General features: G+C 35.7%; 1 long non-coding RNA gene across 1 annotated transcript in view; it reads left to right on the top strand.

Moving 5' to 3' along the window:
- Positions 1-438: 438 nt before the first annotated feature.
- Positions 439-27,227, top strand: part of LOC140001419 (uncharacterized) — a 96,671-nt gene continuing 69,882 nt past the window's right edge. Inside the window, exons 1-2 of the long non-coding RNA XR_011806638.1 lie at positions 439-551; positions 12,335-12,427. This is a non-coding gene — a long non-coding RNA (uncharacterized lncRNA). The remainder of the gene's footprint in view (positions 552-12,334; positions 12,428-27,227) is intronic.

The raw sequence follows: 27,227 nt of genomic DNA, 5'->3' as shown, positions 1-27,227 counted from the left end.
GGAGCTACAAGAAAGCAGAAACCACAAATCAGCCAACCTTGATTTAATAATCCTTTGGGAGAAAGAGTGCTTGTGCTTTACTCTGCTTGCCTTTTTGTCTGAAGAAGTTACTTTTGAAATTACTAGATATTTTTAATGGGATTTTTCACTGATAACTCCAGTTTTAGGAGATTTGACTGATTTTTTGTTCAAAGCTCTCTGTTCTGATTTGCTGTTATTTTTATTTTATACTTCAAACAACTTCACCACCAACCCACTCTCTAATTCCTTTGTTCGCGATCAGTCTGTGCCATTTAAGAAATGAAGCCTGAAACGCCTAGATAGTAGTATGAAAGCAGTCAGTGTACAATACTTACTTTTCAAGGAGCCTGTTCATTTCAGGCCTTATTTAGAATTGTCCATCCCTGCCTGCTCTTAAAACAACCTTATTTCTGTCCTAGGGGCTTGTCGTAACTCAAACAGCCCTGCGTATGGCTCATTACATCAATGGCTTCTTATGGACTCCATCTCCCAGCAAATCCAAAGGACATTTAATTATTTTGGCCTGAAAGGTAGGTGTTTGGAAATTCTCTTTGTCCTGGGGATCTGTACTACCTCTAAGTTGGGATGTCTTTCTGTACCTAAATCCCTACATCTTGTCCCACATCACACTCTTAAATGTCATGGCTGTTCCCTGGCATGCTGGTAACCTGTTCTGGGTGATGCAGTCACTGTCCAGTTAATTACTGAATAAAATTCATAACCAACATACTTGTATATGTAGAAAGATCTGTCATGGATGGAGTGCTGAGCATGGTGTATAGTGCTGGAGGCTAGTGCTTTGGTCTGATTCAGCATTCCCATGGCCACACAGATCAAAACTTGGCTTCAGGTATAAGCCAAGCATAGTTGTGGAATATATTATGAGAAGCAGATTTGGGATTGGAGACTGAGCAGATGCTCTTACATGAGGAATATATCCTCTTTTGCCCTGCTTCTGTGTTCTTGTCTTTGGTCATCCTTTGTCTACATTTAACATTTGCTCTATTAAGAAAATATTTTAATATACATCCTTAATAGGTGACTCAATTTTCTTTTAAAGGAAGTGTAGTAAGTAAAAGTCCCTGTGGTCAGATTCTTAGCATGAATAAACATTCATACTTATATTCATTCCACTTTGGGATTGGCAAGTGCCTTCTCAAATACTCAGCAGCTGCCTTAATGCTCCATGGCTAAAAGTTCAAGGTGATGACCCTGTAGCTCTTAATAGATTGACATACAAATGACAGTTCTGGCTCTGTTGAAGGTTAGAGTACAAACCACGCTAATCAGTTTGTTACAGCATCCAATTTCTCAATATTCTCTTTATCTTTCTTATTAAAATGTACAGGCTTTTGCTATTCCCTATCGCTGATTTTGTAATTTAAAAACAATTTCCTTGCTGTGAAACCTTGCACATTTTTTATTGCTCACTTGTATGTGGAAGAACCAGGGAAGCTGGTGATGTCTCCAGGGTTTTTGTAGCCCTCAACACACTGGAAAATGTCTGCTTCACCCAGCTTATGGTCACACAATAAACAGTCACTAAACATTTTGCTATGCCTAACATTTTGCTGCCATAGGCAACCACTTAATCTGCCTACGTAGTGGAGCTAGCCCTGAGGGGATGCAATATGTGTTGGAAAGGACAGATTTATAATAAAGCATTAGCTTTCAGGACTGGTAGAAAAAAATAGCTGTTCATTTGAGATTTCCTGCTATATTCTCATTTGTTCCAAAAACAGAAGTGTTAAAGATTTCTACAACCAAGGTTCCACATAGATTGCTTCTATAAGCAGATTTGTTTCCACCTCACAATCAGTACTATATTTCTGCTTTAGGTTGTACCCTTTTATCATATAAGCATCCTCTGTATAAACCAGACTTGAAAGGTACCCTTGTGAACCATGAAGAGACCAAAGTGAAAATCCATGACAGCCAGTTGGAAATGAATTCAGCTCTCATGGTTTGACTCTCCTTTTTGTTTACATTTGCATTAAGTAGCACAGCAGAAGGAGGCACTATGCCCAGGGTAGAGGGGAACCCCTCTCCTTTGGGAGGCAGGGTAGACACCGAGTCTCCATTTAAACCTCATTATGACATCAATTCATGTGAAAAAAGAAAAATCACAGGTTTGCGGTTCATGCCTGTAATAAGCCCTTTAGAAACAAGCTGCTCTGGCAACGTAATTTAATCCTTGCTACTTCCAGTTTTTTTAATAATTATATATTCCTCTGCCGTAAGAGAACCAGGATTTGTTGTGAATCAGGTCACCCTGTAACTGTTTTATATGAATGAAGAACTCACACTGATTCTTAGAGTCTGTTATGACTCCTCTAATTTAAGACCATTACCTGAAACAGACGTATTTTATTTGGCTTTTTCCATGTTGACAGAGTGTGCAAGCTTGCAAAATGATCTCCAAGTGCCTCTATAGAATAAGACTCATAAGGCTCATTGTGATAAGTGAGACCAAAGTAACCATAAAACTTGTCAGGCTGTCTACGCTCCACGTGAGATGCTTGGGGCTCAGTGAAAATGTGCACCCCACTCCTCCCACCTAATGAAGGAAGAGGGGCTCACTGTGGCTCTTATAAAAGAGATAGATTTGCCAGGAAAACCTTGTTCTCCCAGAGGTATATTAAAACATCCGTGCATGGCTGCGCTACTGCATTCCAATGTCTTAAGAAGGAGCACGGTTCTTGGAAAAATGAAAGCTTTCAGCTCCACAATGTTTCATTAGTCTTATTTTTTTATCCAAACTGAGTATTGTAGTGCCAGCTAATGAGCATACAGAATGGGCAAGAAAGGTGCTCAATGGCAAAAAAAAACACGACTGATATTATGTTCCTCTGTTTTGGGATTTGAGCTCTGAGTCAACTCCTGTTCCTTACTGCACAGGCTGTGGTCTTGATTTTTTGTTCAAGCTGAGATATAGCCATTACAAATGAATAAGAAAAAAATGTGTTTTTATGCCACCTTTGTATTTTCTTGTATTTGCACTCTGGCTTGTTGGCCTAAACTACAGCCACTCCAATGCTAATCTAATTTACACTTGGATTGGAAAAGTTGTTCTGGCATCTGAGAACAGCGACATCTGCCAAGGGTGCAAAAGCAGTCTGTTTATTTTATTTTTTTATTTTTTTTTTTTCTGATCACATTGCATGGTATAAGTGCATGTACCACATCACCTGGAGTCTAAAGCCTTGGTATTTTTCCAATAAATCTCCATCAGCAAGCCTCCACTGACCCAGCCAACTCTTGAAATATCTTTAACAATAGGCATAGTAGTCACAGGATGCCAGGGTCTGTGCTGGCTTTGCTTCATTCAGATCTAACATATATATTTTTCAGAAATGTGACTTGTTATGATCAAAGTTGCATAAAGGTACCATTCAGACATATTCAGCTAAGAAATAATTCTTCTGTCTTGAATCTACAGACTTATGAGTAATGTGACCAGTTCTTTTATGCACCAGTAGATGAAGCTGTTTGTATGTATTAACAATACCCTGAACTTAAAAAAAAAAAGAAAAAAATACACTCCTTTGTTTAGAGAATATTTTTTTCTCTTCTTTTTTTATACTCTTTTTTTTTAGTCTTTCCCTAAAAATCTGGGAATATGCTCTTGCCATGCATTTGAGGTTATTTGAGAGCTTGCTTTGGTCACTTTGAAAAGTTAACGCATCAGAGCTCATAAATGCTGCTGACAGGCATGGTTCAAGCTTAGCATATGTGTTAATACAATCATCTCCATTTTCTGAGTTTGAAGATCTGGCAGAACAAATTCAAGTGTAACATGATAGTGATCTGTGAAATCATAAGAGGCATGGAGAATCTGTATTGGGACTAAACTCCTTCCCTTGAATGTACCAGGACTCATTACATAAAATTAGGAGGCAGACACCGATTGAACACCTAAAAGTGTTTTTTCACAAGGTCTAGCTAAGATTGCCTTGCCACAATATTTGGGTGCACTGAAAGCTTACAGAAGTTCATGGTCAGCCTGGTGAAGTTACTTGGGAAAAAAGTTAAGGAAATCACTAAGCACATACAAAACATCCATCTTCTTGAGACCTTGTCTTCTTGAGACACTGAACCCTTGGTAGCTAGAGGCCTGCAGGTTACGTAGATCAAATATAACTTGTGTTTTTTGGAACCCCTTCTCAAGCATCTGATTTTGGAGACATGAGAGGATATTGGATTAGATGTGCTTTTGGGCTCTTCCAGTGTAGCAGCTCTATGTTACATTATGTTACGCATTATATTACAAATGCCTGAAGTATGTGAAATACCTTGCATTCCTCTGCAAGTCACATGCGTTCTTCAAAGGGCCTGCATCTTCCTTTAGACACTGAGATTTTAACTCTTAATCATCTAAAATTAGGTGAAGTGAATCATTCCTTGAATGACACAAGCATTTCCCAGAGGAAAGAGTATCTCTAGTTAAAAGAGACTTGTCTAAGAAAGAGATTGCTCTCTTGCTGTGTTCATAAAATTAATTTACACTAATAAAGCTTTTCAAGTAGGGACTTTCTCAAGGAATGAGCTCTAAATCAGTTTGAAAAACCTGGACAAAACTTATTTTTTAGGTTAGCTAACTGTTCATAAGTAGGTTTATATACTACTGTTGTGGTATAAATAAAAAGGTAAAATGACAATATGAAGAGGAAATATAGTGTCTTCACACAGCTGGATTGTCAAAAATGTATGATACTTAGTGTCAACTAAGATAGGCTGAAATGCAGGTATTTGCTACAACATCATAGCTTTTCCATCATTAACACATATGACTTTATGTGATGAAGGTTTAAAGATCAAATCTGAAACACATCAGTGCTCATTATTAAAGTAAAACACGTCTTAGAATGATTACAGTTCAGTCACCTTTTAGTCCCAATACCAATTTATCAGAAGGTAGTATATTTGATAAAAAATTGTATTTTCTACTTGTGTTCCTACATACTGTCCATAGATAGTACTCTAACTTGTGAGATTTACATTTGTGATTTACAATGGCTATCCTCAACTCCTGATTTTGCCTGTGTAGTATTATATGTTGTTGGAGCATTCTGATATGATTAATATCCAAGAAAAAAAAAGAGTTTTATAAATGGAAAAATTAAAATGATACATACTTCTCTTATCTGGACTACATGCCACTGTCTTGTAAATAACACACAGGTAGGTCACATAACAGGTTCAGTTCTGAGTTAAACCTTACAAAGAGTCAGCAATATTTTCCTTTCAAGGCAGATAAAAGCAGGTTGTGAATGGGCCCATGTGTAAGGAGCAGATCACTACATCTTAAAGCATCTGGCTGGATGTTAACTCTCCCTGCAGCAGCCCATACAGTGCTGTGCTCTGCACTTGTAGCTAGAACAGCTGTGTTATCACGCCGGTGTTGTGTCTACTGCTGAGCAGTGCTGGCACAGCATCAGGACTCCCTCTAACTCTCCTAGGGGGTGGGCAAAAAAGTGAGAAGAGAAACATCACCTGGGCAGCTGACCTAAACTAACCAAAGGGATATTCCATACCATGTGATGTCACACTCAGCAATAAAAGGTGGAAACAGGAAGAAGAGGGGAGGGGTGGGCTCTCGTTGGTCCTCCTCCCGAACACCGGCTATGTGAGTTGAGGCCCTGCTTCAAGGATGTGGTCAAGCATCACTCATTTGTGGGAAGTAGAGAGTAATTTCTTTCCTCTGCACTTCCACATAGTCTTTATTTGTTTTGTTTGTTTGTTTATTATTTCCTTTTTTTTCACTTTCGCCCTCCCTTTTCCCCTTTCCTTTTTTTTTTTCCTTCAGTTAAATTATTTAGTTAATAATAGTCTTTCCTTAATAATAGTAATTATTGTTATTATTTCCCTTTAATTAAATTATCCTTATCTCAACCCGTGAGTTCTTTACTTTACTTCTTCCCCTCCTCATCTAAGGAGGGGGAGTGAGAGAGCAGTTGTGGTGTTTAGCTGCCTAGCACAGTAAAACCACCACAGGACATACTGCTATTATTCTTTTCATTCAAGTCTTTAGTAATAGTTGAATGTTGACATATTAACGAATTTTGGACGTAGGTGGAAAGACTCCAAATCTAGGAGGCATCATGAAGTGTTATTGGCTAATTAGGGCATGTATTCTCCTATAGTCATGCAGCCTTAAAGCTGATGCGGAGCAGACATGGAATGGGATAGGATGTACTTCAGATTTCTTGGCAATAATGTGCTTTACAACTGCTCCAGATGGTTTATAGCTCTTGCTCAAGCTCTTTGAGTTTAAGAAAGTGTTAGATTAGCAGAGTATTACAAATAAAAAGTATGTTAGAAGCCTGTTAAGGATAGAAGCCAGGAAAGGCTCAAAAGTTATTGAAATTCTGGAAATAAGGTTGTCTTGCATATTTTACTACTCTTTCTGTGTGTGCACTTTACACAGCCCTTAATTATAGGAACACATTATGTTTTATAAGATCTCTGTCTCACTCAGTGTTCGCTGACTGAACAGTTATTCAGTATATTGTTATCATTCTTCAATGTCTGGCCTCTCATTTATTTCACACTACTGAAGATCCCCTCTGGAGTTCTCAGTTGTGCTTATCAATGTGATATGTAGTGCTTTCTAGACAGTAATAAGTCTGTTTCACCGTGTCTGTGCAGAAAGAAGAGCTATTCTCTATCTCACAGATGAAAAACTGAGCACATAGGCTATGTATCTGAGGTAGCCAATCATGAATGCAATGGGTGCTCTCTGAATGAAATGGGTGCTCTCTAGTTTTGTATCCATGAATTCATATTACCCTTAAAAGGTACATGACTTCCTATCTGAAAGATACCTATTTATTCATTTGAAACAGGAAACATCAGCTCTTCTAGTAAGACCTGGAAGAAATTGTTGCCACTCTTTGACAGTCATGTGCTATCGTATGACTATACTGTTAATACAGTCATAACCACACTAATAAACCAAAGACAACCACAATATAGAGTCAAGCACTGGTTTGACCTGGCTTCAAATACCCAGTGTCTCAATAGCAGAGGACTGTTCTCAACAGACAGAGAAGTTATCCTATGATGGGAAGAGAAGAGAGTTTAGCTCTAGGGAAGCAAGTTGCATGTTGCCAGTGGGCATTAGGATCAAAGAGTAGACATGTTTTATTTACTGAAGTAGATTAAGACATTTGATAGCATTCATGTCATCCAGTTTAGATGCCTGTAATCTTATAATTAATCTAGGTTACTTCTGAGCTAATCAGAAATATTAACAAAGCATATTCTTGATAGGAGACAAAGTAGATAGTAGCAAGGTAGGTTCTAAGCCCTTAAGACCATTCAATAAAGGCAGTGAATAGATATAACCAGGGAGGCTTGATTCAAAGGGCTATTACAGACATATTATTATTATTATTATTATTATTATTATTATTATTATTATTATTATTATTATTATTATTATTATTATTATTATTATTATTATTATTTAAATAAACTTATACAGCTCTAAGTACTTTTACAACATTTTTCTGTATGGAGAGTATAAAGTCATATTCTTCTCAGAGGTGTACACTGACAGGATGAGAGGCAAAGAACAGATTTATTTGACAGCATAACCCTGGGCTGTATTTGCCATGTGATGTACTCCTGACCCTTGCCTAAGAGTGTGGTCCTAAGGAAAAACTAGGAAACCCAGGTGCGACTGCAAGCTCTAGGAAAGAGAGTGTTGGGACATACATGTACCTCTTCCAGTAACTCTCTCATTCTCTTATTCCCATTTCCTCAGTTCTCCTCATAGTTCCTATTGTCTAGCTATCTTTATCTCTCCTCTGGATGCCTAATCGAATAACAAATCAAATGTCTTCTTCCCCTTCCCTGTCACTCCATCACAGCAATGGAATCCTCTATCAATTTCCATTTACTTTCTTTTCATGTCCAAATTTTTCATCTTATTTATCCTATTTGCCCTCCTGATTTATATATATATAAATTTATAAAAAATATTATATATATATATAATTTTTATTATATAAAAATTTATAAAGTTTATATATTTATAAAATTTATATATATATAAATTTTTCCTTACACTTTCCACACCCTGGACTACTCATTTGATCTCAGCCACTTGCTTTCTTGTTAGTCCTACATCTCCAACATCTTCTAGGCTGTTCTCAGTGTTGAAGCTCAGGCAAAAGGCAATTTTTCATGGAAACACGGGAAGACATAAGGGGACAGGAGAAGACTTTCCTTGCCAAAGATTCAAACCCTCAGCTACAGAAAGACCCTGTTTAGCAACATTTTTAGTATACATAAAATAATATATTATTTTCCTTTAAGAAATATCTGAAGTACTGTTATGAAATTTCAAGAGATACATTTCTATCCTGAAACAGACACTCATAAGGGAATTTTTCCAATTCAGTGGTTAAAGACTGGTAAATTTATAAGCAACTTAAGATATGGTATTGTAATGGGGCATGACTTAAATCTTGAGAAATGTACGAGGGTTTAATAAGAGCTAGCATGGCTTAAAGCATTGTTTACATTATGCTGTAGAAGATCAGAGTCTATTGAATCCTGTGCATTTATAATTTGAGAGGCATTGGTGATGAGTGAAAACAGTGTGCCATTCCTCACTCTGATGCACAGAGAGAAAAGCATGATAAATCATATCAGCAGCTGAAAATGTGCCAGGCAATAACTGGGAACAATACGGCCCCAAATCCTGCTTCAGTAAGACTGTTCACATTTTTGGCAGTTCTGATTGTCCTCTCTTACTTCTGGTTCCAACCCACTGCAAATTGAAACTGTTTGTAAACTGTCCATAATACTGGCGTCTGATTTTTTTTTTTTTTTTTTTTTTCTGGCAGCATACTTCAGAAGCCAAGTTTGGTACTAGTTTAATTTACAGATGAAATTCATGAGAACTTTCCAGGCTTAGAAGAAATTATTGCCTTCATTACATAAGTTTCCATTGTGGAACATTTATACTTTCTCATGGAGAGGTTGGTACTCCTATTACTAATACAACAAGCTTTCTTTTTTTTGAATAAGCTTACCAGATGAAAAACACAGCGCCCCCAAACATTTCTGTTCTTTCCCAAATTCCAACTTGAGCATCACCAAACAGGACATTTAGTTGCTAATTTTCTATCTGTTTGTGAGCTTGAGGACCTGCAATTTATTCTCCTAGCTATTTACATATATATACCTAGTTATACTTCTGAGAGCTAACGATAGAAATATTTTAAATCATCAAGAACATAAAGACTAATGCCACATTTTGTCTTATCATTTTGTTTAGGTAACATGAGCCATCAAATAGAACAGTCATCTAATTATTTTAAAGCTGAATTAAAGACTTTGGCTTATATAAAACACAAAAATTAAATTGCATAGCACTTATTGGATAGTAATGTATCTGAACAAATCAGTATTGATTTTATATAGCCTACATAGAAAATCCAATTTAAGTGTAGTGTTTTTGGATTCAGTTTAATAAAGTTAAAATCTTCAAAGAAGAGATCATTAAAGTAGTTATTGCAGAAAGGATTAAAAATCTATCAAACAGATGTAGAAATGATCACTCCTACTATCTTTCCTTGAATAATTTTTTCTAAAATATAAATCTTATACCAGAATAGATAAATGCCGTGCTGAAAGGACACATCCTGTTAACTTGTGTGTGAAGAGACAGCATTTGTCTCTTCCTGAACAGTCTAAATTTTCTGTGCAATAACTTAAAAAAACTCAATAGTTCACTGAACCAAGAAAAAGAAGGTGGTAGTGTTCTGCTTTATGAGAGTGATGGCAATCTGTTTCTTCAAAGTTTGTGTTGTTTGCATGCTCAGAGACTGAATATGTGAATGTAGTTGCAAAATCATGTATATACCTTTTAATGTAGTTGCATATGTCTCCTAAGTTACTTGGCCTTAAAGGAAAAAAAAACACACTACACTTTTGTACATCAGTGGATGATTAATGCATCTGAAAATGATTAAAAATATATATTAATCTGACAAACTATCACTTTAACTTATCTTTTTGATCTTATCATCATCTCATCATAAATGTTTTTCTTTCTGAGGCTTGAGTGTACACACAGTTAATTTGTGCACCTATTAAAGAGCTAGGCAGTTGTGATTTTGTGGATTTTATACAGAAATGTGGTAAGGCCATATTCTTTGCTTACTCTTTCAGACTAAATACATCAGACATTTGCTTCCATAGTGAAAAATCAGCTTTCTATAGTTAGTGTAGTCCCTTGTGCAAGCATGTGGAAAGTGGAAGGAACAACTATTACTGAAGTAGGTGTTCAGGACTGCATGAACGATTATTCTATCCACTGTGAAGTACCAAGAACTGAAAGATGAGAAGTGTGGTTATTTTCTTCCTCCTTCATCTAGAATTAGAGTTCCCCTTGCAATGTCAAACAGTAACACAACATGTTCTACCTAGTTCAGATTTATTGATTTTTTTTCATACAATTTATTGCAAAAACATGAGTTTATGCTGGCACAAAATACTGGTCTCAAACATAGGTAATTTCAAAATAGCAAAAACACATCTTGTTTTGGGGATAGTACTGGTGATTTAATTTTAATTTTATTTTTTTTCAGAAGAGTACATAGAGATGGTGTCTGGAAAGGAAAATACTGAGTATGTTGGAAAAAATATCTTTATTTTTGTATGAAAAATGTCTAAATCATGTTTACCTTTAAAATTGCTAGCCACTGCAATAATGTGATCAGCAAACACCAAATGGATGCATTAGTTTTGCAATATTCAGTGATGATATATATAAGGACACACCAGTGCCCATTACCAAATAAGCAACCCATCACTTAAGTGAGACAATGCCATAGAGAAGCTTCTGATGGAATGTGGGATATGACATGTAGACCAAATGTACATTGCATTTGTTAGTTTTCAGTGTGGCTTTTGCATCTGACTAAAATGGCAGATGAGGTTAAAAAGATATCTCCCTGCCACTCAGCCTGTACTAGCTGGGTTATTTGTGTTGCAGGCTCTGTCAAGGAAATGCCAGATATGCAGCTCCCTGCGTTGAGTGCTTTGCTCTACAGTGTTTTAACGAAAGGCTTCAGTGAAATTCTCTCTCTCCTTCTGCTGGCCTGTGATAAACTCTGTCCTCTAAAGAGGACAGCTCTGGATGCATAACATCGAATTAAGAATTTTCCTATGTAAATGGAATTTTGTTTGTTTGTTTTTCAATTACAAGAAAGTGGCAATATGCCCAGTAAACTGCTTAATAGAAGTTTGACCTTAGTCAAAATGTTTAAATTCGTTTCTGGAAAAACTTAATTGGCTATACTGATTAATGTGCACCCTTTATTCTGTGCAATTGCTGAGTACTTGCTAGTATCAAAGGATATCTTTCTCAGTGGGGGAAAGTCCTACACCTTCTCAAAGCTAAACCAATCATGTAGAAAAAGGTTCTGTATGTGGAGTTACTTATAAAGACTGTACATCTTTGGGGAAGTGATTTAGCTGATTCAGCAGAGATAGTGGGCTTCAACAGATGAAAATTGCTGTAATCCTTCTTTTATTTGATTGTAGGATTGTAGCACAAGACCTGGAGAAATACAAGGAATAAAAAGTCAGAATATTGATAAGTTTCCAGATACTACAGCAAAGAAGACTATTATTCATTCAACATTTACAATACAAAAAGATTTTTTTTCCTTTATATTAACTATTTGATTGTATTCATTTTAGAGAAAATTGCAAATGAATTTTTTTTTTTTTTTGTGTCTTCTTCAAATAGACTGATATGTAACCAATGCATCCTAAAGTATAGCTAATTTGTCATCTACAGCTTGATGCACTAGCAAACTAATATAGTGACAACAGAAAGAAGATTAAGCATTTCATACCAGCTAGAAGGTGATCATTCTTCATAATTTATCCACTTTCTTTTTAAGACTGACTTCCACAAGACAAATAGATATTTGCACATGATGCAATAGATTTTGAAATGACTGGGACATTCTTCACTTATCTCAATGATAAACTTCCTCTAGCCTATGGATTTCTACCACTTGCATGTCTTTCAACAGTTTTTTCTCCTGTGGGATCAAAAGATTATTTTGGGGGCATAGAATAGTCTATGTTCCTTGAAATCTAGTTAAAACTAACCAGATTTATTTTATTTTATTTTATTTTATTTTATTTTATTTTATTTTATTTTATTTTATTTTATTTTATTTTATTTTATTTTATTTTATTTTATTTTAATTACTTTATTTTATTTTTATTTATTTGTTTATTTGTTTATTTATTTTTTATTTGTATTTATTATTTATTTTAGATTTGGTATGGAATGCTATTCAGGATGCACAGAGGAAAATCCTCATCTTGGCATGGTCTGACACCCTTCAGCTTTTTACTTCAGAAATTCTAGGTAAGAATTTTTTTTTTATATATATGTGATAATATATTACCCTGTGTTCCAAAGAAGAGAACTGGTTGCTTAGAATAAGAAGTAAATGAAAAAATATCCTATTGTGCTGTGATTCTGCTGTGTGAATGACGAAATTTACTATGGCAGGAAAAACACATATTTTTTTTCACTTAGATGCTGGCAGATAAAATACTTTTTAGCCTACTCCAGAAACTTTATTTTCACTCAATATAATTAATTTGAAGCAATCACTTTCAGTCAACACCCATTCCTCCTTTCCCACCCCATTTTCAGAAAGGTGCTGGAATAATAGATTCAGAATCCACATTTTGTGTGTGTGTTACACACACAAGCGGTACACAAGCAGTAATGCTGATGATGTCTCACATTAATCTGGGAGTAAACCCAAGTACTATGTAAAACCTTTTTTTTTTTTTTTTTTTTTTTCCTAGAATTTAGATTGTGGATCAGCCTCCTTTGCCTATTCTGTTCCGTGAAAGAGTTTAACTGGTTAGAATCATATAGCCAAGCCAAGTATTTTGGAAAAAATATTGGTATTTTTGGTATTAAAGAAGATTTATTTCCATTTATTGGATTTCTGAGACAAGAAATGAAAGAACTGAAATGACGTCCTATGAGAAAACCTTGTCATCTTGATATTTGTGTCTTACCTTACTTCAGGAAATAGCAACGACTCCTATAAAACCAATTATATTTAAAACTGAAGAATATTAACTATCTAATACAAACTCTGGACTCTTTTATTTTCATTTATTGTGTCAATGATACCAATTCTCATTCATTTTGGTTGGTCAAGGAAGCATGCACGGAATCGGTACCTTACATGGAGCAGAATCATTCCTTGTTTGTTTGTTTTTGAATCTACTCAATTTCTTTTCTCTGCGTAATTTTGCACAGTGCAAAAGGCAACAACTGAAAATAAAAATAGGCAAACACTACCTAATTTATTTGCCATTAATTTATGAATTTGTGACAGATTGGTGAAGTTTCTTGCATCCTAGAATAGACTCAAAAATGCTTTGATAATCTGTCTTAAATCTTTGGTGGCTGAAAAGATCTGCTTTATGCTTTTGTCTTCAGTTAGTTGGCATAACATATTTGACTGAGGAAAATTCCTCTCTTCATTTCCCATGTTTGTGCCAGTTCACGTCTTTCAGAGAAGGTTTCTTGGGAATCAATATTTGTCACTATTCTGCTAAAGCAAACTTCGTTCCTGATTATAAATTATAATTTATAAATTATACCTGTTGAGTTTAAAGTAAGGGGTAATATTTTTCTGTTAATTCCTATTTGCACATTTAAAAAAGATGGAGTAGGCGTTTCAGAGAATTTCCAGGTGAAATTCACTAAATTGCAGAAACATTTTAGAAATTACTGGGAAACAATATAATGACAGTGAATTTGCATGTAATGGTGCAACAAAGTTACAACACTAAAAATTAGGTGTAATCTTATTTAATGATTTTGATCATTTTAAAGGAAAAATATTGAATGACTTGAAATTATATTTTTATTTTGCTGAATTTGATGGTCAGTGAAAATTCCTGGAAGCTGGCAGTAAATATTTATTACTTTATTAAATTATTTTTTAAACTTTATTAAATTATTTTATTTTATTTTATTTTATTTTATTTTATTTTATTTTATTTTATTTTATTTTATTTTATTTTATTTTAATTTTATTTTATTTATTTATTTTTGTCAGACACCCCATGGTAGCAGTCACCAAATCTCAAAATATGAGAGAATGAATGCGTATAAGACCCCATGCTTTTATGATTTGTCTATCACTTAAATCATAGGTGCTCCAAGATGAGATAAAAATAAATTTTGTAGTGGTATATTAATGAATCTGCCCCAAACAATTATCTTAAAATGATGAGGATATAAATTAAATTCTTCTCTACTGTTTTGGAGGAATCTTCCACTCAATTCAACTGTCAAATCAAGTCAAATGTCAGCATAATTGGTTGCAAAGTAGTCCTTAATAAGTCCTTAGTAATCAGTATTTCATCTGTCAGTCTAATTTAGTGTGACTGCAATGTTCATAATTATAAGAAGTTTTAGAGCTGTAGTTAACAACTGGAGAGGCAGGGGGGCCCACAGAATGCTTCGGTGAGCTGTCAAGAGATCAGAAACATTTTAAAATTTGAATGTGCTTTTAACCACTTTACTGTGTAAAACGAGTATGTTAAATGTCATCTTTAAAGGCATCTCTGTGATAATAGCATGGACCCAACGAGATGTGAATAATACAATAATTTGCTGCCATTTTACTAAGTGATATGATAATAGTGCTGTGCCATTACTTGGAATACTTCTTATTAAGTGCTAGTGGATTAAATATCAAATGCCCTATTGTTCTAACCAAACAACTTATCCATCAATTTTCTGATATTTTTATCCAAAAGAAAAGAAAAATTTTAATGTTACCATAGTGTTCCTATAGTAACAGTTTTGAATGGAACACATTCACTGTGCTGATAACAGGATAAAACAAAATAAAACAAACATTGCTGAATTAACATAATAGGCATTAAATGGCAGGAAGAGTTGCTTGTGTGACCTTGGAATCCCGGAGTGTCTTGCCTCTTATTTTAACTCAGCTCTAATTTGGGGAAATAAAGTGTAGCATTTACAATAATCTTAAAGAAGGTTACAGATGATTAATTTATAGGACTGACTCCCTTTCCTTTCTTCTGGTATTATTTAACATGATTTACAATTGCATTTGATAGACAATTCCAGTAGAACTGTACTTCCTTGTATACATTTCCATGGCACCTAGAACAGAAATATTCAGTTGTCACATTTTGGTGAGATTTGCTAATTTGTACCAAAGCCATCTGGCTATTTTAGAAGGCCCACTCAGCACACCTTCTTCAGTGTTTTGCATCTGGGACTAGCTGGCTCCAAGCAGCCTGAAAGAATGTTAATATAAATCTACTTTCTACGGGAAGATAGGGAGGATTCAGGAGTTGGACTCAATTATCCTTGGGGGTCCCTTCCAACTCAGATATTCTATGATCTATGTGACCCAAATCAGACCTCCCAAAATCTCTAACCTTTTAAGGTTCAGGAGGAAAAAATGGGTTCTAGGGTATATCTGCCTAGTTGCAGATGAAGCAGATCACTCCTTAGATTTACGTGCTCTTTCCATCAACTGGAAGTTAGATGGGATGAACTGTACACTTGTCTGTAATCTTTGTGATACCTCAATAATATCTGCGTTGGTCCAAGTGTCCTTAGTTTGCCATTTGAATAGCTCCAGAGGTAGCTACTGCAAAGGTTGCTGGGATCACCTCACAAAAACATTGTACTGGGTCTGCCTGGAATGTTAACTTTCCCGGCAGCAGCCCATACAGTGTCGTACTCTTCACTTGCAGCTAGAACAGCAGTGTTATCACACCAGTGTTGTGTCTACTGCTGAGCAGCAGTGGCACAGCATCGGGCCTTTCTCTAACCCTCCTAGGGGGTGGGCAAAAAGTGAGGAGAGAAACATCACCAGGGCAGCTGACCTAAACCAATCAAAGGGATATTCCATACCATGTGATGTCACACTCAGCAATAAAAAGTGAAAACAGGAAGAAGAGGGGAGGGATGGGCTCTCATTGGGAAAATGTGGGTCCTCCTCTCGAACACCAGCTATGTGCGTTGAGGCCCTGCTTCAAGGACGTGGTCAATCATCACTCATTTGTGGGAAGTAGAGAGTAACTTCTTTCCTCTGCACTTCCATATAGCCTTCATTTATTTTATTTGTTTGTTTTCCTCCCTTCTTTTTATTTTTCCCTTTCCCCCTCCCTTTTCCCCTTTCCCTTTTTATTTCCTTTTAGTTAAATTGTTTAGTGCATATTAATAATTATTTAATTATTATTATTATTTCCCTTTAATTAAATTATCCTTATCTCAACCCGTGAGTTGTTCTTTGCTTTACTTCTCCCCCTCCTCATCTAAAAGAGGGGGAGTGAGACATCAGTTGTGGGGTTTAGCTGCCCAGCACGGTAAAACCACCACAAACATAAGGGTTTATGCACATAATTTAGATTAGGCTACTTTTGACTGGATAGAGTATGATACAGTAAATAGAAGCTTGTATCTCTTTTTTAGAGAAAGATGCAGAATGGATAAATTAGACACTGGCTTTTGTTTCTGTTCTTGTTTTAATCTGAGCACACTTCGCTGATGCTAGTGACAAAAGCTGGGAGAGCTGGGAGAATTTATTCTTCCGGTTAATATATTTGTCTCATTGCAACAGATTGTGTGATACGTACTATGTATTAAAGAATTTATTGTTCCATACATACCTAATTTATTTTCAGCATTCAAAACATACATTCTGTGTTGGAGTTTTATTTTAATCCTCACTGGAATTTCTGAAAAGAAGGAATAGTAGTAGATAAATGAGAAAAAAATCTGAAGAGAAAGATTCAACTGAAGCAGGATCATGCTACAACTGTAGTACTGACACAAGACGGATGCTACAACCTGTGAAGGTAGAAGACATATTTTCAGCACTTTCTCCCTATAACTTACACATTTTAAGTCAATCTTAAAATGAACTTTCTACAGTTAAAAGTGTAGAGACAGTGACTTTGTACTTCAGCCACATAGAAGTCACAAGTCAAGAATTATAAGCATAATAGTTCAACTTGTCCATTCCTAGGTTGCAGAAAGACTTCGTGAAGAACTCAACATACGGTATCAAGAAGGTACAAGTGACATATTTTCAGTTATGAGAAGCTGTTTAAAGTGTTCAGTGCAGTGAATTACCACATTTCAAATACAAATCCCTACAGAAAAAAGTGATATGTGTTGTTCCAAAATCCAATAATCACATATCATCTTTGTTTTGAAATATCAGAGGAAACTACAACAAAATCACAGTCAACAAGAACAACAACACCAAAAAACAAAACTACTCCTTACTTTCCTCTAGAGGCTTTCTTATAGATGAGCAAAAAAACCATGAAGTCTGCTTTGACTCTGGCTACATATGTGAATCACAGCAATGTGAATCATACTGATTAGAGCTATGGATGAGCTGTGAAGATACTGAGATGTCCTGCCTAAGAGGAAGAACTTTCCCTTTAAAATCTCATTCAGCTGCTGCAGTATTGATGGTGATGATGAGAGCATACAAATCAATGGTTGGTTTCAAACCAATGGCATATAAGCAGAATCAATTTTATCTGTTGCAGTCTTCAAAAATTCCTAGAAATGCTTGTTCTAGACTCTAAATTCTGTTTAGTCTCTCTGATTTCTGTCAAAATAGTCTGGAAAACTAAAATTAACCAATTAACTACACTAAAATATTATATTGCAATTAATAATGTTTGGGACATTTTTTATGCTTTCCAACAGAAGGTCATGTTTCCATTCGAGAGCTGTCAGAGCAACTTTAGCACGTATAGAGAATAGCAATAATTATAGTGCATTGCAGAACTCCTTTTGCTCCAAGAAAAAATCTCACAGATTGTAGAATACTTATATCCAAAAAAGAAAAAAAAAAAAAAAAAGAAAACTTTCTGTGCTTTACTTAAAAGATTTGACCACTTTTTTTAGACATTATAGAAAGTGTTTTATTTTTCCTTGTAAAGCCAAATACAAATGATACAGTTTAGAAATTGAATCAGATTTAATTGCTTTTGGTGCCAGATGGTATAAAGCTGTCAAGTTTATGGCATTTTAGAGTAGATGTTTCTTTCAAGCTGGTAATATTATCATGTGAAGCCATTTTTTTCCTGATTGTCAATATATCTTTGCAGACATTATTGCACAGAAGGTTATTTTTCAGGCAGCGTGGGGCAGAGTCAGCGTGCTGGGGGTCTGCCCATACAAAGAACAGCTGGCGGTTGAAGAATATAATTTCTAACACTGCTCTGATGCTGTATAGGAATTCAGGCAAAGATGCCTACATTGCACTACTTATTTTTTTGGAGACTAATCTGCAGCATACAATTTCCAGCTGTGTATCTGAGATTCTATCTGAGATGCAAAAACAGGAAAAGAGAACAAGATAGGAAAAATCCTCAAGTGTGATTTTATATTCATTAGTTTGACATGTGGAAAATGTTATTCCCTAAATCAAAAGATAAAAAACAACCAACCAAAAATCTTTAAAAATCAATAGTAAAAATACCTCCTCCAGGTTTCTATGTTGTTTAGATATGAAAAGTTAAGAAACGATTACTCCTGTAGAGATTGTTATCTTTCTCCTGAACTACCAGATCAATTTTAAATTTACTAAGCATGTTACTGTTTTGTTTTATTTGAAAAATTGTTATGCAAGGGGTTCTTAGTATTCTGGAAACTCTGACACAATTTAAATAGTTTTATGAATGTTGTTCAAACCAAAATATCATCCATTTTATCTCAAACAAATAGATACTAACTAGTTATCTATTACAGTCTATTTTTTTTTTCCCTGCAGAGGTTGTGTATCTCTCTTGTGGCACACATTTTATTTGACATGTCTTGTGATTGGAGTGGTTATATGCATTCAACATTTTACAAGGTCAGAATATGAAGGGATCATTTTTTCCAAAATCAAAATAATAAGTCACAGGAAACAGAAAAGCAATCCTCCACTCCTTTGTGGTGATTCATGCAAGTGAAAGGCTGTATTTGAAATAATTCTTACTGAAGCCAAGAATATTTTTATGGTCAGAACGTAGCCCACATGGTTCTCAATGTGAGATTGTTTTGCTAGATGTTATGCTATATAAAATGACAGTGCTGTAGAAACATGAGTCTCTAACAACTAACACCGTGTAATATTTATATACGTTTTCTTTACCTATGGGTTACTCAATTCCTTCTTTTTCTGAGACAAAATGATCCGTGGTTATGTAATTAAGAATAGTCTCAGAATGCAGATCTTGGGGTGTGTGAGATTTCAAGTACCTTTATGACTTACAAGTCCTTTCACTTCAGTCTGAGGTTTTGCATGCATATCTGCATTGTTGATCTTTGAAGGTAATCAGGATGATGCAGTGGATTACTGACTGTTAAAATGGCTGTCATTGGTAAAACAAGACATAAGCAAGATATTTTTAGGGATGTTTTTGTTCATTCTCAATGTTTATGTACATAGCTGTAAAACTGCTACAGTGCTGGGATCCTGCATGTGATTTTATGCTGATAACATGGCCCCACCAGCTAGGGCTATAGGGTGGGACTGGGGCCCTAGGATATACTATAGCAATTCAAGAATGTATAAGCTGCAAGCCATTTGTGGCGGAACAAGAAAGGACAGGTTTTGTGTGTTTTGAGGTGAGCATATGAAACTTGACCAGTTTTAGGGGACAGCTTCCAAAGTGGGTATCCTAGCACCCACTGGAGTGACTGTTCTGGACTCAGGCCTGAAAATCATTGCTGCCGTACTTGATAGGATCATGAGAGAGTTCAGGCTGGATGGGACCTCAGGAAGAACCAGCTTGAAGTCAGACCCAGGTGGCTTATGGCCTTATCCAGTCAGATCTTGAAAATTCCCGAGGATGGTGAGAGACTGTACAACCCCTGTTGAGAGCTTCTTTCAATCCTTGACCATCTTCATGAAGAAAAACGTTATCTAGTTTGAACATCTCTTGTTCCAACTTATGCACATTGCCTCTCGTTTGCCTACCATGTCCCACTGTAAAGAGCCTGGTTTGTCTTCCCACAATCTCCCTGCAGGTGCTGGGGGACTGCTGTTTGTTCTACCTGCAGCCATTTCAGCCCCAGCCTGGACAAGGCCACCTCCCTCTGTCTCTCCTCACAGGTGCTCTAGCTTCCAGCCATCATGACAGCCTTGTGCTGAGCTCACACCTGTCTATTGATGTCTGTCTTGTACTGGACAACCAAACCTGGGCACAGCGGTCAAAGATGTGGTTGAAAGAAGGCTGAGTGGGAGGAGATAGTCCTTTGGTATGCTGCCTCTGCTGATGCAGTCCTGTAGGCTGTTGGTGCTCTTTGCTGCCTGGGCACTGCTGGCTTCTGCTCAGCTTGCTGTCCACAAGAGAAATTAAAACAAACAAACAAACAAACAAACAAAAAACACAACAGAGAAGTGTAAACTAGGTTTCTATTTTTAACTAAATAGCCTATTTTTATTGGGGTCTTATGTTACCCAGCTGTCACTCTTCCCCTGCCTTTGTGATGACTTTGCTGGTTTCAAGAAACCATATGAAGAAAGGGTAGGAACAGTTTCCTTTCCAGATCACTCCTAAATCCCTAAACCACCTCTGATGTTTGGGCCCTTGATCTGGACTCAGCAAGAGGAATATCAGTCATGACAGTCCCCTACATCATTGTAGATTTATTGAGACCAGTTATGTAACTAATGTTTTATATTCCAGTGCAATTAGTAGGAGTGTTTTCATTTTATTTCCTATAACTTCTATGTGTGACTGATATGTTTTTCCCATATTTTGTACAGTTTCATGTGCCATTTTTTGGGAAAATTAACTGTGTAGCAGTAAAAATTGGTAGCATGTCTGTCAACCCAACCAAGTGTCTGGGAGATGATCATTTTTATTGTTCTGAATGACTTGGGTTGTTTATCACAAGCTTTTAAGACTTCAAAGGAAAAATCAATATTAATCCCCTGCTGGAAACTAGAAGCATCCATTTTGTCAATGGGTCTAATCTGCCATATTTGATGCAACTGCCAGTGTAATAAGAAAGCCTCATTAATACCAATGAGGGTGGATGATTATCTGCCTTTTTAAATGATCATGTCCTGAGTTGCTTAATGTTCACATTTTGGAGAGGAAAGTTTACGCTATCATATTTCATGGTTTGGATACAATTAAAGCTCTATTTTTTAAAAATTAAAATTTAAATTGCATCACAGCACAGAATAAACATTATTTTAACTCTGTGTTTTACAATATTTTAGCCTCATGAGATTACAACATACCATAGGGTACAAGCTTCAGATATTGTTTTTGCAGCACACTTAATGAAATCTGTTTCTTAAGTTGATGTTTTGTGTGTCTGTTATGTCAGCTTCTTTTAGCTCTCCTGGGGAAGGGGAGAGGTTTCTTTTTCTTTTAGGAATAACAATACAGATTATAAAGTAATCCATGAATGTTTATGTCTTTTTATTTTATCATTTATATTCGCATAGGTCAAAAATATAAAATAAACTTAATTAAACATACACTTAATTAAGGTGTATGTTTCCACTTTACTATGAAATTTCTGATTTTGATGCCTTCAATTTCAAATGAAAAATCTATTTACCAGAAATTACCACACTTAGTTACCTATATGCAAGGCAACTATAACCTTCCAAAATAATTGCACGTGAATCTCATAATTAAGGGAAAAGCTAGAATATGTGTTATGAGCAACCTATGAAGTGTGTGGCTCACAGTGCAAAAAATCAAATCATAATACCTGGAGTAACATACTAAGTTTTTCTGAATTGTAATAAGGTCATTGATCTAATCTCAAAGAAACAAATTCCTTAGCACCCATCTGCATCCTCTTTCTTTGATTCTTATTAATATTTAAACAAGTTTTAATAAGAAGACATTAAGAAAATTATGGTGAGCTATAATTAAGTCTTATGAAGCATTGCAGTGAAACCATTTTGAATTAAGATGAGCTTTTGTCCTTAAAGCATTCTGTTAAATACATGTTTTTGTTTGTTTGTTTGTTTATTTTGGGGGGGTAGGGAGAGGACTATTTGTAAAATATTATTTATATCTTGAACTATCATTAGGTATCATTTTTAAATCATATAATAACACTGGAAAACAGCACTTATTGTACTACTTTGCAAGTAAACTTTTTTTTTTTTTTGATCTTCATGTTTAAGAACATTTTAAAGATCTTTTATGCTATTTTAGGGGCATGAAAAGTATTATACTTTTTCTAGGTTTTCAATCTGCCTTGCTTATGCTCAGCATATGATGAAATACCAGTTTCAAAAACAGCTTAATATGTTCTGCTGGAAGAAAGGACTGTTGCATATTTTCAGTGGAGTAAAGTAGGCGGTAGAAAACTAAAGAAAGCCAGAATCTGATGTGATGCACAGACTCCAAATACCTGTTCAATCTTTGGCACTCTAGATCTATGTATTTTTATCAAAGGAAAAGGATCACAGCCTCACAGCCTTTTCTTTTACAGAATTCTGAAATGTTTTTGTAGTTGGTAAGACAGATCATTTGGTTTCAGGTTTTTCCTTTTTTTTTTTTTTTTTTTTTCTTCCCTTTTTCTTTCTTTCTTTTTAGAGAAAGAAATCAATACTGTAATCAATCACAGAGGCACTGACTGATTCCTCTGGCAGTCCCCTAGAACTAACAGTTGATGAGGTCAGATAAGGACATGACAGACTGTCAGTGTTGGATAAACCATTTCTCTTGGGTGGATTAACACAATATTTGTATCTGCAAGGAAAGACTGCCATTTCTGAGTGTTTCTTGAAAGGATTGGGAGGAGGGTCAAATAAAAGTTATTTCAATTAGCTCTATAGTCAAATTACCAATCAGTTAAGTGACCTTAAGTCAGTCAAGATGAAAAAAAAACAAAACAAAACAAACCACCACCACCAAAAACAAAAGCATAAACAACAAAAAATCAAATGTAATGGTGAACTTTTGTCTTTAATGGATTCTGTCATGCCCTCCTTTGACTTCTGGTAGTCTGTTTTTCACTTGACAATTGTCTACTTGCCAATTATGAAAACATTTCGGGAACTCACATCAGCTGTAGGCTCCTTGCTTCCTGCCTATTATGCTATAAAATATGAAAAATATATATTAAACACAGTTACCTTTACCATCTTCTGCCTTTTACAAATATTTTACAAATAACAATGATAATAAAAGGTCAGAGTCATGACAGAACTTTCTGAGAAGTCACATAATCTGTTGAACCCTCTCACAGGAAAAAATGCTGGAGGGTAAATGAGAGAAGGCTTTTATAAAACATTGGCTAGGCAGTTACAGCTTTGCATTCCAGTTGACCTTTATTTATAACATTTGCCCATTTATTTATGTGTGACAGTAAGAGAATTACACAGTGACAAGCCAAAACCCTGCACTTGTATATGCTCTATGGAGTTTAAAGGCTTGTCGAGGGAAGGGAGCTGAGCTGAGGTGTTAGGAAATGGGGATTATTGCTGGGCTGTTAGCCATTAGATCTGTGGTAATTACTGAGTAGAACCTCATTGTCCCTGGTTCAGTGAAACCTCCTAGCTAGTGGGATATGATTTTATCTTCAGCTATCTAGCGAAACAGGACATAGAAGAAGATCACCTCTCACTCAGTAGGTGTCACAGTTCTGGTGTTGCATAAATGATGTCTGTAAGCACTTCTGATTCTTTCTCATTGGTGAGATTAAAGCATGTGCTGAGGGCTTGGCAGAAAAGCAATGGATGTAGGCACTTGTTTTTCTGAGATATATTTAAGGACACTGCTGAACTGAAGTCCTGCTGAACTGAGAATGTTTTGCTTAAAGAGGAGACTTAATATATGCCTTCACTATACTATTATAATGCCTCCCACAAATGTTTGTCCACAAAACACTGCTCTGAATTACCTCATTTTATGCTTAGAAATAAAGATCAAAAAATAACAACAAAGTAAGTGTGCATCTAATCTAGGTGTTTGCATTTCCTTCTCTGGCCATAAGGAGATACAAAGGGAAATTAGATTGTTTGGCACCAGACATGAAGTATGGTGGTGTGGAAACCCTTGCCAAAGTGTTGTTGGTGGTGATTTTGTTCTTTTATCAGGAACATCCAAAATGTGGAGGGAAATCTCAAAAAAACCTCTCCCAGTCAACGAAAAAGATACCTAAAGAGGGTGATCTCTCTTATTCTACAACATCTTATCCTAAATTAAGTTGGATGAATCGCTCTCTGAAGATAACTATTTCTCTGATTAATGCAATGAGATGAGTCCCAATCTGAGTCTGACTTTACCGAAAAGAAGCATGCTTGGCTTCAACTAATTGTGGCTAAATATACAATGCCTCCATTACCTGAACATTCCCATAACCATTCATGGTTAGGTATTATGTACCAGTATTCTTAAGTGTATATATTTTGGCTTGATCTGTTGTCTAATTATTTTTACTAACAAAATCCTCTGATGGGCAAGTAAGTTTGACTATCCCTGGAAAACCCTCTTTGGTTGAGGTGCCTTACTTCAAGGACTGTATAATTTTAAAGCTGGCCACACCTCACATTTATCTCTTGGATGCATTTGGATATGAGTGAATTGCAAAGATCACAGAAGTTTGTATGGGAAACCCACGAAGAATCAAGAGCATCTAAAATTCTGTGTCATATTTTATCCCTGAAACCATCCTTTTTTTTTTCTCTCTCTTCGAGGGGCAAGATAGATCATTTCTGAAGAGGAGATGACCTTCAGAATAGCATTTCTTTTGTATTAAGACATGAATTAAAATAGTGCCTCAAAAGATTCTGCACAGCATTTGGTGGTTAAATGTCTTAACTAAATATAGGGAGGAAACACACCCTTCTTTGTCAGCTAGAATGAGAAGTAGTTTCTAGTAAGTGACAAATTACATGAGCTGATCTAAGTAGCCCAGCAATGAAGAAATGCTTGTTACAATAAGAGAATCTGATTATAAATCAGAAGAGTGTTTTCTGCCTGTCCCTCTTGGTACTATAATTTTGCTGCTGTCAGCCTTTCCTTCAAGAACCGAGCTCTGAGCTGCCCTGGAGAAAAGGGTTTTGCCAATACTAATGAGAAGGGTAGGAATGTTTGGGAGTAACTGGGGAATAATTCCTTTTTGTTTTGTTAGCTAGTGAAATAATGGCAATAGAGATAATGTTAATGAGGTACAAATCTTCCATGCATTAGTCCTATTTGACCTTGGCTAATGAAGAGCAGACAAATCCCCTTGAAAATTGAGATATAGAGATTCCTGTGAGACAGTGACCACCACTGTGGAATAGCATGAGTGATCACACACCAGGATGCAAATATATTGTGCAAATACACAGACAAACTGTGTGTAAAATCTAAACATTATTTTAAGGTTAGTTACATCACATGTAATATCAGAGACACAAGTCAAAAGCACTCAGACCAACTCAGCTGCACATCACTGTAAAGCAGAAAATCCCCGGTTGGGAGGTACAAAGCACTCATTTCTGTTGTTCAGGATTCACAAACCACTTGGGACTAGATTCGTATCAGCTATCTGAGACATTTAAGTGAACAGAATAGAGAAAAGATGAGAAATGGCATTTTTAATCGTTGGGGTAAGACTGACACTGCCAGCAGATGCATATGCTTTTTGGAGGGACTATCTCAGTGATAGGACTTATCCTTTTGAGTAGCTTACTTTTCTAGTGTATGTTTTTCATGAGCATATCAATCTCAGAATAATGTCTGAGCTGTTTTTGCTGCAGTTCAAGGTGATGGGGTGAAAAGAAGTGGATCAGTTCAAAAATTAAATTGCTACACTTATGTATTTGGTAGCAGAGCTGTGTCCGAAATCAATTAAACAACTAATAACTATGTCAATATTTTGATACCTTGGCTGTGTGTCCTTTTTTGTATGTGTGATCTCTATCTTTGTGGCAAGGTAGACAAGTAATGTTGGAGTCATTACAGTGATACTGCATACTCTAAAGATTCCTCTCAACAGATAGATTTCTTCTGATAGGATGTACTGGCTTCATGATTGCTTTGTCTTTTGCAGTTACAGAGAGTCATCTGTACAGAAACAGATCTTCGTGGTTTTGTTTTGCTTTGTTTGTTTTTAGGACTATCTTGCTTTTGTCATCATTTTGGGCAGGTGTATAAGAACAGGTGCAAGAGGACATCAGTGAGCTCTGGCTGTGCTCCAAGTTGCTTAGACAGGATATGAAACCCATGTCCATAATGTGACTTTGGAAACCAAGCTCTGTATTTTCAGTTCAGCTCTTTCTCCAAAAGTGTACAAGCTTTTCTGATTTCAGGCTGACTGAGTAGGATGGATGAGTAGGTATAAAGACAGACCAGAGAGTTCACATTTAGACACATATAAAATTTATTTATTTATTTATTTATTTATTTGGAACTTGGCATGTGGGAATTCTTTCTAGTTGAAGAAATAGAGAGGCTGGATAATCCCTTGCCATATCTCATAAAGTCTGAATTCCTGATTGAACCTGAAATTATGGGTGATTGTCATTGAAGCGAGAAATGGGAGCAACAAAGTGGCTTCATCAAATTTCCCTAAATTTTGTGGAATTTATCATGAGTACAGATAGTTTTAGCATACACTGTTAGGAAATACTGAAACAATTTTTAAAAGAAAATGTTGAATAATTGCACCTTTAAACCCTTGGGGAAAACATTATCCACTGAAAATTTTAATAAGAATTTTAGTTCCAGATAAAATAAAAGCATTAGCCTATGCCCAATGCATACTTAATTGCTGCTTCTGTTCTTGGCTGAGAAAATAATCTATGTAAAAGGGTAATTATGAGCAAAGAAAAGTAGAAATCAAGTGCTAGAAGAGAGCAAACTTGTAAGTATGTCCTGGTCAAAATGTTTTTCCCTTAAAGTCCCGACTATGGCTTTTAGCTTATTCTTTGTTATTGCCATATCACCATTTAATAATATAATTTTGTAGAATAAGGAATGGAGAAATGCCAGTCGACTAACAATTGTATTTCAAGGGTAGTAGTTTCAAGACACCCTCCTAACCTATTTTCCCTTTAGTAATATTAGCCTCTGCTAAATCAGAAATTTCATTATGCATATTCTTCATCAGTGATTAATTTCACAAAAGGATATACTACAAAAGGATTTTAATCTTTTGTATA

The sequence above is a fragment of the Anas platyrhynchos genome, chromosome 1 (genome assembly GCF_047663525.1).
Source record: "Anas platyrhynchos isolate ZD024472 breed Pekin duck chromosome 1, IASCAAS_PekinDuck_T2T, whole genome shotgun sequence".
Taxonomy (NCBI): Eukaryota; Metazoa; Chordata; class Aves; order Anseriformes; family Anatidae; genus Anas; species Anas platyrhynchos.
This window is presented reverse-complemented; position numbering and strand designations above follow the sequence as displayed.